Source organism: Nicotiana tabacum, chromosome 8, assembly GCF_000715075.1.
Source record: "Nicotiana tabacum cultivar K326 chromosome 8, ASM71507v2, whole genome shotgun sequence".
Classification (NCBI taxonomy): Eukaryota; Viridiplantae; Streptophyta; class Magnoliopsida; order Solanales; family Solanaceae; genus Nicotiana; species Nicotiana tabacum.
The window spans coordinates 170,593,148-170,605,786 of record NC_134087.1 but is presented as its reverse complement, the minus strand read 5'-3'; the positions used below and the strand labels follow the sequence as shown (position 1 = coordinate 170,605,786).

The following is a 12,639-nucleotide window of genomic DNA, read 5'->3' as shown; positions in this document are numbered from 1 at the left end:
GTCTCTTGAGTGTCTCTCAAATCTGTGATAAAGAAACAAGGTAGAATTCTTGTCCAAAATATGTACAATCACTGATCTTGTGACCGGTGAAATAGTACTTGTTGCCAAAAGATACAAGAACATCTATGTTGCTGATTTCGAGTCCTTACAGAGTGGTGATCTGAGTTGTCTGAAGGCTGTTAATGATGATGTTGAACTATGGCACAGAAGACTGGGCCATGCAAGTCTTTCTCTTCTGAACAAACTAATTCAGAAGGACCTGGTCCATGGTCTACCTATGTCAAAATTCAAGATGCAAAAGGTCTGTGATGCCTGTGCTATGTAGACATGTGATTTTTGACCCTCCCCAAAGGTTTTCATATTTCAGCACGTAAATATTTAATTTAGGCCTAATATAGCTATTTTAATTAATTTTGACTCTTTTACGTTATTTTATTACAATAAAATGAAAATTACAAAAAATAGTTTCATTAATATTTTGTAGTCATTTTTAATCTTGAAAAAATACCAAAAAATAATTTATTTTAATGGTCAGTCTTATTTTAATAGTTATTTTACTTAAGTAGGATTAACTAATAAATGAGATCGCATTTTCAATCTCGTTCGTGTGGAAAGAATAAATTTGGGTTCAAGTGACCCATTTTTAAGTGTAATTTTAGACCTAGCCCATAATCTCCAAGCCCATAATTCCTAGGCCCATACCCCTAACCTAATTCTTACCCCTATATAATAGTACCTACCCTTAAAATATAAACCTACACCCTAAAAATCAAGAAGCAGCCGTTTCAAAGAGGATCAGTGAAAATACATACAATCAGTGAAAAAGACACACAAAAATCCATAAGAAAAGGCTGATAGAGGACCTAAAGCTGACAGCTGCAGATCGGACCCACCACCCATTCCATCTCCTGATCTTCTTCTTCGTAGAAGAAGCGACCTACTGCCATGGCTTCCTAGCCAAAAACGCATCTGGAAATCACCAGCAACATAGTTCCGGAAATCAGTCCAAAACAACACCTGAACATACAAATTCCGATCTAGCTCGAGTTTGCCTCCGATGGTCGGTTCTGTTTGAGTTCACCGGCGAGCATTCCGTGTAAGAAATTGTCCAGTTATTCCTTGCAAGAAATTGCTCAGATTCATCAATACAAAGAAACATATTACACATTTGATGATTCAGAAGTAAATAAGGAGGCAAGTTCACGAAAGCGGTAAATAACTACTCGTTTCTCTTTTAGCAATGTTTGTGAGGTTTGGGTGAACTCTTGACTATTACTTTTTTTTTCTTCTTTTAAAAATAAATCCAGATCTGTTTATATCCTATGTTCTAGATGAAGGAACCCGTGCCATTTATATGCATTTTGTGGTTTCTTATGTGGTTGGAATTTAGCAGCCCACTAAATAAGAAATGAGCTTGTGATGCTAGAAGTCACACATGACAAAGGCTTTTCTTATCATTCACTTATTAAATTTTATGGGTGTATTTGACTTAGATAACTTTGCTGATTATTCAAACCTATTTTCTTGTGATATTCTTGGTAGTAAGATAGTAACTTTATCAGTATAATGATATCTTACGATATGTTAGACAAACACATCCGCCTACTTTTGTTATATATATATATATATTTTCATCATTTTTTGTTTTATTAGTAAAATAGATATTTCAGAATGTAAATGAATGATACATAACCATGTTTGGTATACAATCACGTGAGAATAATTTGAATTGCTTGGTTGTAACTAATATTAGTACTGTGTGTGATTTACCTTTATGTGGTCAAATATTGAATCATGCTTTAAATGTTCATATGTGAATTCCTCCTGGTTGTCATGTTTTGGATAATATCTAGTGAGACAATTTTGGTATTACTGCATGGATGATTTAATTGGAGACAAACCAACAGTTCATTGATTTAGGATTTTGAGCTAATAATTTTGGTGCCATTTTTATTAAATAACCCATGGCCCTCATGTAATTAATATTAACCCTTTAGAAATCGAGGCGTGCCATTAGCTGAATTTTCCATGGCCCTCGCAAAGTTGAAAGTGTTATAGTTGGTTTGTTTTATCTGATTTTTACATGTTGAGCCTAATGTGCCAAATGCTGCTTTTACCGCTTTGATATTGTTTGCGCTGTATATAAATTGCTACGAAACCCTCCTCTCTCTGAGTCTTCTAAATCATCTGGGAAGTGTGCACTTCGTGTGACTTCTTTTCTATTAGAGTCTTATCCCAATTTTAGAACGAGGTTCGGACAAGTTTCAAAGCCGGTGAAGCTTCTGTATTCCCGGTACGCTGCCCCCTCGGCCCGAGCTGTCCGCTCGGGTAAGCCAGGTCTAGAACAATACACCCAGGTTTTTAAACCTAGTATAACACAGCCTCATGTCAGATCCCTAGTAGGAACACTTGCTTGCATCACGTGCATTTGACTTTGCGGACTCAACACATGGGTTGGATCCGTCTAGGACAGGTGTATCCAGAAATCAAAAGACCATCTTGATGCATCTTACGTGCTACTTACGTATATGTCTGTTTCGGCTTGCATGTTGACTAGGGAAAGAAAAAGAAAAAAAGAAAAAAAAAGAAAATCAAAAAAAGAGGAGAAAGAAGAAAAAAGAAACAAAAAGTGAGAGGTAGGTATTTAGAAAATTCTGAAAATCTGCCAAAATTCTGAGAAAAAAAAGTCATTTCAAAACGAGCCAAAATTTTCCGAACTACGCAGGTCTGATTCTCACCGGATGTGAGATACGTAGGCAAACCTCATCGGTTCCGGCCCATAATTTTCAAAAAGAAATTCAAAAATATTTTCCTTTACTTCCTCTCTAGAAAAACCTTTTTTTTAGACCCCAATTTTCAAAAAAAAAAAAACCAAAAATATTTTCCATCACTTTATTCTTTAGAAAACCTTTCTTTTAGACCCTAATTGTTTTTTTTTAAAAAAAATACAAAAATATTTTTTCTTTCAAAAATTAAAATGAAAACTCAAGGTTCAAAAATATTTTCTTTTTCTTTAGAAGCATTTCTTCATAAATTCAAAATAAAATTCCAAAAATCAAAAATAGTTTCTTTCTTCTTTAGAAGTTTTTCTTCAAAATTCAAAAAAAAAGGTCGATATTAAAAAAAAATCTCTTTTCTTTAGAAGTCTTTCTTTGCAAAATTTTTGAAGAAAAATCAAAATCCAAAAATATTCTCTTTCTTCTTTATAAGTCTTTCTTTCGAAAAAATAAAATGAAAAATTCAAAATCCAAAAAAAAAAAGTTAGTTTATTTACTTATTCCTGATCTTCCCGAACTACGCAAGATCTGATTCATGTTCCCACATGATACATAGGCAACCCATATCAGGTTCGATCACCATTAAAAAGAAATGAAAAAAATGAAGAAATAAAAAAATATTGATAATAATAATGACTGACTAAGTCCATTCTAACATGTTTTGTTTTGAATTGTGAAAAAAGTTGAGGTGGTCGGTTTGTGGTAAGCTGGAAACACAAGATCCAAGGAAAAATGATAACTGACATCGAAGCTATTACAAGTGCTCAAGAGACTCTGGGTCAGAGGGTTCAACAAGAGTCTACTGTGTTTGAGAAAAATAGAATACTGAAACAGCAAATGACCGAAATTTGTCAAGCATGGGCCAGTGGTCAAGGACAACCTCGTCATGAGTCACAATTTGCTACACAACAAGAGCGATACCACTCTCTTGAGTACCACTCGTACTCGTTTGATCTTCCTGCAAACATGGAGAAGCCTGCCCGAAAGATGGTACAGGAAGAAATGACCCAAATAGTGAAAAGCTTAGAACAACGGTTGAAAAACATGCAAGGGTTGGCAGGTCAAAAGAGTGTTGCCTTCAAAGATCTATGCATGTTCCCCGATATTCACTTGCCGCCTGGTTTCAAGACTCCCAAATTTGAAAAGTATGATGGACATGGAGATCCCATAGCCCACCTGAAAAGGTATTGCAATCAACTGAGAGGTGCAGAAAGAAATGAAGAATTATTGATGGCTTATTTTGGGGAAAGCCTTACGGGAGTAGCCTCCTAATGGTTTATGGATCAAGACACGTCTCACTGGTATGTATGGAATGACATGACACAGGCCTTTGTCAAACAGTTCCAATACAACATTGACATTGCCCCAGACTGCATTTCCCTTTCAAACCTGAAGAAGAAACCAACTGAAAGTTTCAGGAAATATGCCATTAAATGGAGAGAGCAAGCAACTAGAGTTAAGCCACCCATGGACGACCACAAGCTAATCACTGTCTTCCTTCACGCTCAAGAGCCATATTATTTTCAAAACATGATGTCCGCAGTGGGCAAATCCTTCTCGGAAGCAATTAAAATGGGAGAAATGGTAGAGAATGGTCTTAAGAAAGGAAAAATTATAAGTCAAGCAGCTCTTAAAGCCGCAACTCAGGCTGTCCAGGTTGAATCTGATAATTTCAGTGGCACGAATAAGAAGGATGGAGAAATCATGATGACAACAGGTGCGAGAAGAGGTCCCAGGAGAACATCTCGAAGGTATGAGCAGCCTCCTCAGGTTTTCCATGACTCTCCTGAACATTACTATCCACCTCAGAACACACAGTACTCTGTTGCTCCACCTCAGTATATTGCCTAGCCACCAAAACACCCCAGAAGGCGAGCACGAGCATCACAAAATCTCCACCAACCTCCACAAAAGTTTTAGGTGCCCTATAACCCACATCCAGGCCAGAGGTATAAAGGGGATCAAAAGTTGAAAGATAATTTTACACCAATAAGAGAGTCCTATACAAGCTTGTTTGAGAAGTTAAAGCATCACGACATGATTGCACCCATTCCTCCAAATCATGTGGACCCACGTGCAAGAAGATTTGACCCTTCTAAAAGGTGTGAATATCATCCCAATGCCCAGGGGCACAATGTTGAAAGTTGTTGGGATTTGAAAAGAGAAATAGAAAGGATCATCCAAGAAAACCTGATTGTGATCCAAGACAGTGATACCCAGAATATCACGCAGAATCCTTTACTTGCATATCATGATGCACCCTTTGTTGGGATGATGCCTGGTGGCATGGAGTATGAGAATCCTCTCGGGAACTTGCTAACTGAAGTTAATGATGTTGAAATTGGAGAAGGCTCTGCTGATTCTGATGAGCAAATTTGTGGCTAAATGTCAAGCCTAGCAATTGAAAAGTCATTCCCTCCTTACTAGGAAGGAATCTTGGTAGCTTGTTTTGATGTTTTTTCTATTATCTGGATTATTTCAAGGTTGTGATCCAGATTTTATTAGTTTTATTGAGTCAAACCCTTCTATCCCTCCATTCTGTTTGTGTGAGTCTTGTCTGTCTGTTCTGTTGCTATTTTTATTATTTGGGTTATTTTAGGGTTGTCACTCGTATTTTGGGTTGCTTGTTTAGTTGTAAAACCCTTTCATCCTTTACTCAATAAAATATAGTTTGTCTTTTTGTGTCATTCTGTTCCTAGTTCTTTTGTCGCTAGTTCTAATGACACGACATGCATGCGGAAATTTTAGCCAGATCTTAGGAACTGATTTAATCCAGAATTAGATAACTAAAAAATTTAAAAAGGCACTTTTGAGGATGAATAAAGAGTTGAAATACTTTGGAATTAAGGTCGAATAAAATTCACCTTCAAATCATTATAAAGATCGGGTTTGAGGATGTTTAATCAATTGAAGATTGTTAGAAATTTCGACATTAAGGGACGGAAAGTGTCTTGTGACCACGACACACCAAGAAGACAGACATGTTCGTCAATGCTGGGATCGCGAAAAGATAATATGATTGGCATTCTCGAGGCTAGGAGGTCCTTTTTCTGCTATCCAAACACTTTATATCCTTCGCTACCCCTTTTGAGCCTGTGTTATTTTCTTTGACCACCCTCTTTTGGAATCAAGTTTAGAGTCAAGAGTCAAAAAAATGAAAAATAAAAAAAAAGAAAAAGTGAAAAAAAGAGTCCATGTCCCAAGAGTACAAACTGGGGCAATTCTTAGAAAGTTCAGAAAAAAAAGAAAATAATTGTCAAAGGTCCATGCCCTCAAAAATAGAAGCCGAGGCAAACAAAAAAAAAGAGAAAAAAGCAGAAAAGAGAAAAAAAAGAAAAAAAGGAAATAAGAAACAAAAAGAAAGAAAAATATTTTAGGTCAGATGTTTGAACTACGTTAGACCTGATTCCTTAAAAAAGGATACGTAGGCAGCCTCACGGTTCGCTCCAACCAAATAAGAATTTAGAAGAAAAAGAAAAAATAGAAAAATCCAAAAATCCCCAGCATCTGAAACTGGGGCAAAGATTTTATTTCATTTTTTGAAAGAGCCGATTCCAAGAGTTGTAAGTCTACAGCCCCTCATTTTGAGTTTATTTTGAGCCTTCATGCCGACCTTTCTTTCCAACCCTATCCAAAAACCTTCCAAATAAAGACCTCCCAATATGCCTTCAAGAATGCCAAGAGACGCATGCAATGAGCAATAGTTGTCACATGATGTAGAAGAGATGAATAAATGAGAGAGACTTGTTGGTGAAAACCCCTCGGGGCACCATTAGTCGAAAGTGAGTCGTGAAGCTGATGCAAAGGATTGGCACGGATAGGCCCTACTTCAAAGGTCATAAGAATAGTAAAAGGGAAGAGTGAATTTGTTTGATAGATCGGCCACTAAGTCCAAAATGCATGTCATGACCATTAAGGCTAGTTATTGAAAAAAAAAAGAAAAAAACAGAAGAAAAAACAAAAAAAAAAACTACTCATGTCCTTCCGACAGGGGCATTTTTTGTTAATACTTGTTTCTTTGCATCATTTGTGTCCTTCACTCTGAGTCAGTCCTTGTCAAAACAAGCAAGAAAAGATTTCAAAATCTGCTACCAGTTTTTCAGTTGTATAAAGTATATTTGGCCTACACTCAGTTGTTATTGTCAATATACCCTGAGGATTCATGCAAAGGCTCGCCAAAAAGGCTCTTGTCAGCCTACTTGGCGCAAGGAATATAACTGGTGATTCTCTCTGACAGACAAATTGCTCAAAAGCAGGAAGTCATTCAAGATATCAGAAAAGGTCATCTAAGAAAGGATCTCCAGTTGGGATAATGTTGATTGATCCAGAAATACAATGGTACTGGGTGTGAAACAATTAGGGTTGATGCAGAGCAAAAGTCTCTTGAAACCGACTCAAGCTGATTGAGCAGAAGCCAAGCTGCCCAAGACTTAAGGCCACAAACCGACCACCATTTTCAAAACTGAAATTTTTTTTCTTTGTATGAAACAAGAACAAAGCGGTGCAAGGAAAGTGATTCAAAAAGAGAAAAAAAATGATGAAAAAAAAGAGAGAAGAAAAGAAAAGACGAGAAGAGCCGACAAAGGGAAGTTTCTCAAATCTTTGCCTTTATTTGTCTTGCTATTGTGCATAAAATCTTGCCATTGGTCTTAACATTTTTCCTCCTAGGGTAAAAAGTCCTAGTCTGATGGATTTTCCTCCCAATATAAATCTTAGTCTGATGAATCTTTCTCCTAAGATAGAAAACCTAGTCTGATGAATTTTCTCCTAGGATATAAATCTTAGTCTGATGAATCTTTCTCCTAAGATAACAAAAAAGAAAGGGAACCTAGTCTGATGAACTTTCTCCTAGGATCGAAATCTTAGTCTAATGAACTTTTCTCCTAAGATAGAAAACCTAGTTTGACGAACTTTCTCCTAGGATCACAATCTTAGTCTGATGACTTTTCTCCTAAGATAGAGGACCTAATCTGATGAATTTTCTTCTAGGATCGAAGTCTTAGTCGGATGAATCTTTCCCCTAAGATAATAAATTAGAAAACCTAGTCTGATGGATTTTCCTCCCAATATAAATCTTAGTCTGATGAATCTTTCTCCTAAGATAGAAAACCTAGTCTGATGAATTTTCTCCTAGGATATAAATCTTAGTCTGATGAATCTTTCTCCTAAGACAAAAAAGAAAGGGAACCTAGTCTGATGAACTTTCTCCTAGGATCGAAATCTTAGTCTGATGAATTTTTCTCCTAAGATAGAAAACCTAGTCTGACGAACTTTCTCCTAGGATCACAATCTTAGTCTGATGAATTTTCTCCTAAGATAGAGGACCTAGTCTGATGAATTTTCTCCTAAGATAGAGGACCTAGTCTGATGAATTTTCTCCTAGGATCGAAGTCTTAGTCGGATGAATCTTTCCCCTAAGATAATAAATTAGAAAACCTAGTCGGATGAATTTTCTCCTAGGATCAAAATCTTAGTCTAATGAATCTTTCTCCTAAGATAGAAGACCTAGTCTGATGAATTTTCTCCTAGGATAAACGTCTTAGTCTGATGAATCTTTTTCCTAAGATAACAAAAAGATGACCTAGTCTGATGAACTTTCTCCTAGGATCAAAATCTTAGTCTGATGAATCTTTCTCCTAAGATAGAAAACCTAGTCCGATGAATTTTCTCCTAGGATAATAATTTTTTTTAAAAAGTCTGAATTTAAAAATAAGGGGAGTCATTTTTTAGTTTTCTTAAGATTATCAATGCTTAGTTTTCCTGAAATCAGGGGGCCCGCCTGGAGAATAGGGTCAGTTTTTACTTTAGTCAAGCTTAGTTTATAGTTTTCCTAGTCTATTCTTTAGTTTACTCTCATCATTGCTTCAATAGTACAAGTGGTTTACAATTTTGCTAACAACTCACAAATCTTCCTAGTGCAAACTGGGGTTTGTTTTGTCTGTTTTGTCTGTTTTGTTGTAATCAGGCACCCACCTAGAGAACAAGGGAAGACAACTCAAGTTTCAAGGGAAAGCAGTTCCGAAGGAAGACAACTCAAGTTTCTAGGGAAAGCAGTGTTGAAGGAAGACAACTCGAGTTTCAAGGAAAGCAGTTTCGAAGGAAAACAGTTCAAGTTTCAGGGGAAAATGGTTCAAGGTGCAAGGGAAAACAGTGTCAAGTAACAAGAGAAGATGGTTCAAGTTCAGCAATCAAGCGCCCACCTGAAAAAAAGGAATTCAATTTAGAATACAATTCAGGTCAACAACAAAAGAAGCTCGCATCAAGAATGTGAGTCAACAGTCCTAGATGATCAATAGAAGTTAGTCACAATCCAGAATAAAAAGAAAAAAAAACAAAAAGAAAGACAAGAAGTGAATCCAAATGCAGAAGTTAATGAAAGATGTGAGTTGCTCAAGACAGGGCTGAGGTCATAAGCTCTGCATGTCCCGTCTTGGTTTATAAAGCTGAAGAAGATTAAACCAACACCTACGGCTAACAAGCATCAAGATTCAGATCAGGGTCTGCATAAAGAACCAACCAAGACTCAAGATCAAGCTTCAGAAGACTCATAGATAGCAATCTTGTAACTCGTAGCTGATAGGCTTAGTTAGTCTTTTTCATTTTTGATTTGATGTAATAACGGGACTGCGAAACGGAACCTCGACGGCACATAACCCGACTCTCCACCTCGGTACACTCCATCACCTCATTCACTTCTGAACTACACGCGGCCTGATTCCTTTATAGCCAAGGATATGTAGGAAGCTCAGATACCAGGGCTCGGTCACATTCTCCTCTCTTTTAGCTTTCAATTTCCCCAAATAAGGGTCGGGTCAAAGAACCTATCTAGTCATTCTTTGTCTGAAAACTCTTTGCGTTTCCAGTCAAAGAGGGGCAGCTGTAGACATGACATTTTTGACCCTCCCAAATTTTTTTTCATATTTCAGCACGTAAATATTTAATTTTGGCCTAATATAGCTATTTTAATTAATTTTGACTCTTTTACGTTATTTTATTACAAGAAAATAAAAATTACAAAAATTGGTTTCATTAATGTTTTGTAGTCATTTCTAATCTTGAAAAAATACCAAAAAAATAGTTTATTTTAATGGTCAGTCTTATTTTAATAGTTATTTTACTTAAGTAAGATTAATTAATAAATGAGATCGCATTTTCAATCTTGTTCGCGTGGAAAGAATAAATTTGGGTTCAAGTGACCCATTTTAAAGTGTAATTTTAGACCTAGCCCATAATCTCCAAGCCCATAATTCCTAGGCCCATACCCCTAACCTAATTCTTACCCCTATATAATAGTACCTACCCCTAAAATATAAACCTACACCCTAAAAATCAAGAAGCAGCCGTTTCAAAGAGGATCAGTGAAATACATACAATCAGTGAAAAAGACACACAAAAAGCCATAAGAAAAGGCTGACAGCTGCAGATCGGACCCACCACCCATTCCATCTCCTGATCTTCTTCTTCGTAGAAGAAACGACCTGCTGCCATGGCTTCCTAGCCAAAAACGCATCTGGAAATCACCAGCAACATAGTTCCGGAAATCAGTCCAAAACAACACCTGAACATACAAATTCCGATCTAGCTCGAGTTTGCCTCCGATGGTCGGTTCTGTTTGAGTTCACCGGCGAGCATTCCGTGTAAGAAATTGTCCAGTTATTCCTTGTAAGAAATTTCTCAGATTCATCAATACAAAGAAACATATTACACATTTGATGATTCAGAAGTAAATAAGGAGGCAAGTTCACGAAAGCAGTAAATAACTACTCGTTTCTCTTTTAGCAATGTTTGTGAGGTTTGGGTGAACTCTTGACTATTACTTTTTTTTTCTTCTTTTAAAAATAAATCCAGATCTGTTTATATCCTATGTTCTAGATGAAGGAACCCGTGCCATTTATATGCATTTTGTGGTTTCTTATGTGGTTGGAATTTAGCAGCCCACTAAATAAGAAATGAGCTTGTGATGCTAGAAGTCACACATGACAAAGGCTTTTCTTATCATTCACTTATTAAATTTTATGGGTGTATTTGACTTAGAGAACTTTGCTGATTATTCAAACCTATTTTCTTGTGATATTCTTGGTAGTAGGATAGTAACTTTATCAGTATAATGATATCTTACGATATGTTAGACAAACACATCCGCCTACTTTCGTTATATATTTATTTTTGTCATTTTTTGTTTTATTAGTAAAATAGATATTTCCGAATGTAAATGAATGATACATAACCATGTTTGGTATACAATCACGTGAGAATAGTTTGAATTGCTTGGTTGTAACTAATATTAGTACTGTGTGTCATTTACCTTTATGTGGTCAAATATTGAATCATGCTTTAAATGTTCATATGTGAATTCCTCCTGGTTGTCATGTTCTGGATAATGTCTAGTGAGACAATTTTGGTATTGCTGCATGGATGATTTAATTGGAGACAAACCAACAGTTCATTGATTTAGGATTTTGAGCTAATAATTTTGGTGCCATTTTTATTAAATAACCCATGACCCTCATGTAATTAATATTAACCCTTTAGAAATCAAGGTGTGCCATTAGCTGAATTTTCCATGGCCCTCGCAAAGTTGAAAGTGCGTAGTCGCTTTAGGCGCGCTATTTTGATAATTAATTTCCTTAAACTCGGGTGTGCATTTCATGTGATCCAAATCCAAATCCTAACAACGTTAAATAAAAATATGTTGCAGATCGTGGGTGCATTTCATGTGGCGTGATCCAAAGACGTATTTTAAATAATGTTGAATCTTCCTAAAATTAATTAAGAGCGGCTAATAAGTTAAAAGTGTACCATAGGCTAAAACATGTATTAAAGTCAGATAATAGGCCAATTATGATAGTTTAAGCGACCGTGCTAGAACCACGAAATCCGGGGGTGCCTAACACCCCCCGGGTTAATAGAATTCCTTACTCAGAATTTCTGGTTCGCAGACTTCAAAAGAAAAGTCGAAATCTTCCTCGATTTGGGATTTAAAATAAACTGGTGACTTGGGACACCAAAAAACAAACCATCCCAAGTGGCGACTCTGAATAAAATTGAATAAATAATCCCATTTCGAATAATGTTACTTAAATTGGAAAAACTCCTTTGTATACCTTCGTGCGTGTAAAAAGGAGGTGTGACATGCTAGAGGAAAACATGTGAAGTCCTCTTTTAAGTCTAAAAGAGATGTGAGCACCTCAAAGCCACTAGAGCTTCTGCATATGGATCTATGTGGACCTATGAGAGTGCAAAGCAGAGGAGGAAAAAGATACATTTTTGTGATAGTGGATGACTACTCCAGATTCACATGGACTCTGTTTCTCAAAACCAAAGATGAAACTATTGAGGTGTTTGTGGCCTTTGTGAAGAAAATCCAGGTGAAGATGGAGTCTAGAGTTGCATGCATTAGATCAGATCATGGGACAAAATTTGACAATGTCAAATTTGATGAATTTTGCAATGAAAACTGCATCACTCAAAACTTCTCAGCTCCTAGAACGCCCCAGCAAAATGGAGTAGTAGAAAGAAAGAACAGAACTCTCGAAGAAATGGCAAGAACAATGCCGATTGATAGTGGAATTGCAAAGAACTTCTGGGCTGAAGCTGTCAACACTGCCCGCTACTTGGTGAACAGGTGCATTATCAGATCACTTCTGAACAAAACCTCGTATGAATTGTTGAATAGAAGGAAACCCAAGCTGACTCACCTAAGAACATTTGGGTGCAAATGCTATGTTCTCAATAATGGAAAGGATCAACTTGGTAAATTCGATGCCAAGAGTGATGAAGTAATATTCCGGGCTACTCTTCTCAAAGCAAGGCTTACAAGATAGATAATAAGCGGACTTAATGTGTTGAGGAAAGTGTCCAT

At 36.6% G+C, this 12,639-nt stretch overlaps 1 long non-coding RNA gene across 1 annotated transcript; it reads left to right on the top strand.

Annotated features, from left to right (window-relative positions):
- Nucleotides 1-411: 411 nt before the first annotated feature.
- Nucleotides 412-9,500, top strand: LOC142162865 (uncharacterized). Its single transcript, XR_012694344.1, has 2 exons — nt 412-1,211; nt 8,694-9,500. It is a non-coding gene; the product is annotated as an uncharacterized LOC142162865 (long non-coding RNA).
- The last annotated feature ends 3,139 nt before the right edge of the window (nt 9,501-12,639 follow it).